Source organism: Mastomys coucha, unplaced genomic scaffold (genome assembly GCF_008632895.1).
Source record: "Mastomys coucha isolate ucsf_1 unplaced genomic scaffold, UCSF_Mcou_1 pScaffold6, whole genome shotgun sequence".
Taxonomy (NCBI): domain Eukaryota; kingdom Metazoa; phylum Chordata; class Mammalia; order Rodentia; family Muridae; genus Mastomys; species Mastomys coucha.
Window position 1 is genome coordinate 95,634,059 of NW_022196912.1, and position 5,520 is coordinate 95,639,578.

The following is a 5,520-nucleotide window of genomic DNA, read 5'->3' on the forward strand; positions in this document are numbered from 1 at the left end:
TTGAGACAGGGTTTCTCTGTGTAACTCTGACTGTCCTGGAACTCAATCTGTAGACCAGGCTGGCCTCAAACTCAGAAATCTACCTGCCACTGCCTCCAAAGTGCTGGGTGGGATTAAAGGCATGCACCACCACTGCCCAGTCCTTTATTTTATTTTTTAAAGATTTGTTTATTTGTGTGCCAGTGTGTGTGCGCTTGTGTGTGTGTGTGTGTGTGTGTGTGTGTGTGTGTGTGTGCCAGTGTGTGGGTGGGAAGCACTCTTGACAGCTGATCCATCCCCCTAGCATTTCCCTCCTCCTCCTCTTCCTCTTCCTCCTCTTCCTCCTCTTCTTCCTCTTCTTCCTCCTCCTTTTCCTCCTTCTCCTTTTCCTCCTCTTCCTCTTCCTCCTCATCTTCCTCCTCTTCCTCCTTCTCCTCCTTGTCCTCTTCCTCTTTCTCCTTTTTCTCTTCCTCCTCTTCCTCCTCCTCTTCCTCCTCCTCTTCCTCCTCTTCTTTTTCCTCCTCTTCCTCCTCTTCCTCCTCCTCTTCCTCCTCCTCCTTTTCCTTCTCTTCCTCCTTCTCCTTTTCCTCCTCCTCCTTTTCCTCCTCCTCTTCCTCTTTCTCCTCTTCCTCCTCCTCCTTTTCCTTCTCTTCCTCCTCCTCCTTTTCCTCCTCCTCTTCCTCCTCTTCTTCTTCCTCCTCTTCCTCCTCCTCCTTCTCCTCTTCCCCCTCCCCCTCCTCCTCCATTTCCCAATTTTCTTGTTTCCATCTTTCACTTTCTATTGTTTCCACTTTTTTCCCTGCAGTATCTGATCTACTATAAATTACATGCAATAAGTGTCTCCTTATATATACCTCTTATTATTTATTTTATGTCCTAGTTAGCTTTAACTGTCAACTTGACACAATCTAAAATTATCTGGGAAGAGAATCCCAATTGAAGAATTACCCTAGATCAAGTTGGCCTGTGGCCATGTCTGTAGAGAATTGTCCCGCTTGTAAATTGAAGTAGGAGGCTTGTCTTACTTAGGATTCTATTGCTGTGAACAGACACCATGACCAAGGCAACCCTTAGAAAGGACATTTAATTGGGGCTGACTTACAGTTTCAGAAGTTTCGTCCATTATCATTAAGGCATGGGAGCATCCAGGCTGACATGGTGCTAGAGACAGGACCAAGAGTTCTACAACTTGATCCACAGGCAACAGAAAAATAGTGTGTGCCACACTGGGTGTAGCTTGAGCACAGACAACCTCAAAGCCCACCTACAAGGTGGATGACACACATCTTTCAACAAGGCCACACCCACTCCAGCAAGGCCACACCTCCTAATAGTGCCACTCCCTATGGGCCAAGGGGTTAAACACATGAATCTATAGGGTCCATTCGTATTCAAACTACTGCAAGGGTCCAGACCACTGTGGGTGGTACCATTCTGTAGGCCGAGTAAATAGCGTGTCAACCAGCGAGCAGAGTCCTCCATTTTCTTGCCATGCTTCTTTGGCTGTGGAGTGAGAACTTCAGTCAATACTTTGTGGGATAGCAAGCAGGCCTACCTTCAAGTTCCCGCCTCGACTTTTCTCAGTGATGGACTGTGACCTGGAATTATAACCAAATAAGCCCTCTTTTTCCTTGTGCTGCCTTTGGTCAGACTGTTTAATCATGGCAAAAGAAATGAAACGAGTACACTCTGAAGATGGCTTTGAAGTGACATTTCATTTTTATACTTATTTAATTGACATTATATGTAATTATCAGGTATGTATTTTAATTTATATATCATGAAAACACTAAATCAAGCTAATTAACATATGAATTACCTAACATTTTATTTTGGGTAAGCTTAAAACTTACTCAGCAAATTTCAAGAATATAGTACATTGTTTTTAATTATAGCCTATTAATGTAATTTTCATTAGAAAACATATATATATGCTGGGCAGTGGTGGCGCACGCATTTAATCCCAGCACTTGGGAGGCAGAGGCAGGCGGATTTCTGAGTTCGAGGCCAGCCTGGTCTACAGAGTGAGTTCCAGGACAGCCAGGTCTATACAGAGAAACCCTGTCTTGAAAAAAAAAAAAGAAAGAAAAAGAAAACATATACACATATATTTACAAATTTATTTTATTTTTAATCATGTATATGTGTGTGTGTGTGTGTGTGTGTGTGTGTGTGTGCATGCGCATAGGTCATGTGTGTGGGGGTACCAAAATAGGCCAGAGGCATAGGATCCTCTGGAGCTAGAGTTACAGGTAGTTGTGAGCTGCCTGTCATAGGTGCTGGGAACTGAATTCCAGATCTTCTGGAAAAGTAACTCATAATCTTAACAGCTGAGCCACATCTCCTGCTCAAATATATATGTATATATATATATATATATATATATATATATATATATATATTTTAGAAACTCCATTTGTTTTCTAAAATAATTAAATTACGGGGTGATAGTAGCATATACCTTTGATCCCAGCACTTGGGAGGCAGAGGCAGGCAGAGCTCTGAGTTCAAGGCCAGCCTGGTCTACAAAATAAGTTCCAGGACAGCCAGGACTACACAGAGAAACCCTGTCTTGAAAAACAGAAACAAAACCAAAATTATTAAATTTAAAATATCTTCCATTTTCTCCTATATAAATGATATTAGCTCTAAGAACCTTATATTTATTTATTTATTTATTTAGTTAGTTAGTTAGTTAGTTAGTTTTGGTTTTTTGAGACAAGGTTTCTCTGTGTAGCCCTGGCTGTCCTGGAACTCACTCTGTAGACCAGGATGGCCTTGAACTCAGAAATCCGCCTGCCTCTGCCTCCCAAGTGCTGGGATTAAAGGCGTGCGCCACCACCTGGCGAACCTATATATTTAAAATAGCTGTTTTAATGTCCTTGTCTGGACATCCCTGTTATTTCAAGGTTAGATTTCTCTGACTGCTTTTCATCTCTGGCTATGAGCAATGTTTTTCAGGTTTTTCTCTTACTAGTAGTTTTTGAGAGTTGGACAGGTATGTTACTTTATTCATCTTTCTTCAGTAGATGTTGGTCTTTATTTTTGTCACAGAAATTATTTGCAGGGTGCTGGTGAGATTGCTCAGTGGGTAAGAGCACCTAGTGCTCTTCCCAAGGTCCTGAGTTCAAATCCCAGCAACCACATGATGGCTCACAACCATCTGTAATGGGATCTGACGCCCTCTTCTGGTGCTGTCTGAAAACAGCTACAGTGTACTTATTTATAAATCTTTGAAAAAAAGGAAAGAAATTATTTGCAGATCAATTGATTCCTTTGTACGGCGTTTTAAAGCTCTGGTAAGAAAGTCTAGAGTAGGTTTGGTTTGAGAGACAGTTCAGTCTTGGTTGTGGATAGGTCACACACTGGGGGCTTCAGTGTATGCCCTACATAATCATATTGGACCCTATTTGGGCTGGTCACTGTATGTCTTCTCACCTCACAGGAGTTCTCAGAGGTGCCCTCTCTGTGCTGGTCAGTTTGTCAACTTGATACAAACATCATTTCGGAAGAGGGAACCTCAACTTAGAAAGTGTGTCCATCAGATTAGCCTCTAAGGGACATTCTCTTGATTAATGACCATTTAAAAAGTAGAAGGGCCCAGCCCTCTGAGGAGGGGACCTGGGCAGGCAGACTAGGGTCGTACAGGAACATGAACCTGAGGAGCCAGCCATTATGCAGATTCCTCCATAGCTTCTGCTCCCTGGGACTCTGGGAGATCTTCTCTGAACCAATCCTCCTATCCCAATCCTTGTCCTGTATCTTAGGGTTTCCATTATTGTAAAGCAACACCATGACCAAGGCAATTCATTAAAGACAACATTTAACTGGTCTGGCTTACAGGTTCTGAGGTTCAGTCCATTATCATGGCGGGAAACATGGCAGCTTTCAGGCAGTCGAGGTGCTGGAGGAGTTGAGAGTTGTCCATCTTGTTCCGAAGGCAAACAGAAGACTCTCAAGCAGCTAGTAGGAGGGTCTGAAAGCCCACCCCCCATTGACATACTTCCTCCAACAAGGCCACACCCACTCTAACAAGGCCACCCCCTCCTAATTGTGCCACTCCCTGGGCTGAGTTGTTTTTTTTTTTAAAGAATTATTTGTTTTATGTATATGAGTACAATGTAGCTGTTTTCAGACACACCAGGACACCAGGCTCTATTACAGATGGTTGTGAGCCACCATGTGGTTGCTGGGAATTGAACTCAGGACCTCTGGAAGAGCAGTCAGTGCTCCTAAGCACTGAGCCATCTCTCCAGCCCCAGACCAGTATTTTCAAACCATCACATGCTGTGACTCCCAGTTGTTTCAGCTTCACTTAGATTCTAAATGTTCTCCTCAGTTACTGCAAGGTAGCTGGCCCTATGTGGATCCTCCCCACGTCTGCCATCCAGAAAACTCCATCCGGGCAGATGGAGAGGTGTGGGACTCTCTCTAGTTTCTCCTAGTTCATAGCCCCATGTTGCCTAGCATCTCAAGAGTGGAACAGTTACTTATTTTATTAGTTTAGGCTTTATTATTCTGTTGTGACCGTGGAAGTCTGGGTAATTTTTGCTTTTTATTTTCGCTGATCCAAACCCTGACTGAATCCAGTTTTCTGGGGTTTGAAAAATTGTAGCATACAGACCAATATATTAAAACCAAACCCCTAAAGTCTGTATAATGTTCATTGTGTATGTTTTTTTCAGGGATGGCCCCTTGGTATTTAATAACTGGTGCATTCTTCCCCAGGAAGACTTTTCCTCCCATTCTCAGCATTCCTTAGTTCTTTGTGTAGGGCGGAAGCCTGGGGAGCTTTCCCCATGCACGACCTTAGCTCGTTTATTGTTGGTCATGCCCCGCTCTCCAAACCCTTTCCAGGTTTCTCTTTGTGTAGCCATGGCTGTCCTTTAGACCAGGCTGGCCTCAAACTCACCGAAATCTATCTGCCTCTGCCTCTGGAGTGCTGCAATGGAAGGTGTGCGCCACCACCACCCAGCTTACTGTTGTTCAGCTCGTGTTTAGGCAGCCATGCTGGTGAGACTTCCTGGGTGCAACTTCTGACATTATCACAGCAAAAACCCTCGTTCCTCTGGCTCGTACAATCTTTCCGGATTGTTTTTATGACCTGGAAAATTTGTATATATCTATTTGCACACACATATGTAACAATGATTAATGAAAAAAAGAGGCCTTGAATTGGAAAGATAGCAGATGGGAGGATTTGGAGCAAGAAAGGGGAAGGGTAAACCATGCACTTATAATCTCAAAAAAATTAAAGAAAGAAAAATTAAAACCTTAGACATTTTCTCTGCTTACACATGTGAGAAAATTGCCCTATTAAAAGAAAAAACAATTTTAGGGCTAGAAACAGCTCAGTCAGTAAAGGGCTTGCCTGACATGCATGAGAACCCAAGTTCAATACTCAGGACTCATGTTTTTAAAATGTCAGCTTGGACTTTCAGCTTTAGGAAAACAGAGACAGGTGGACCCGTGGGGCTCACTGGTCAAGCATTCTAGCCTATTTGATAAGTTCTAGCCTCTCTCTCTCTCTCTCTCTCTCTC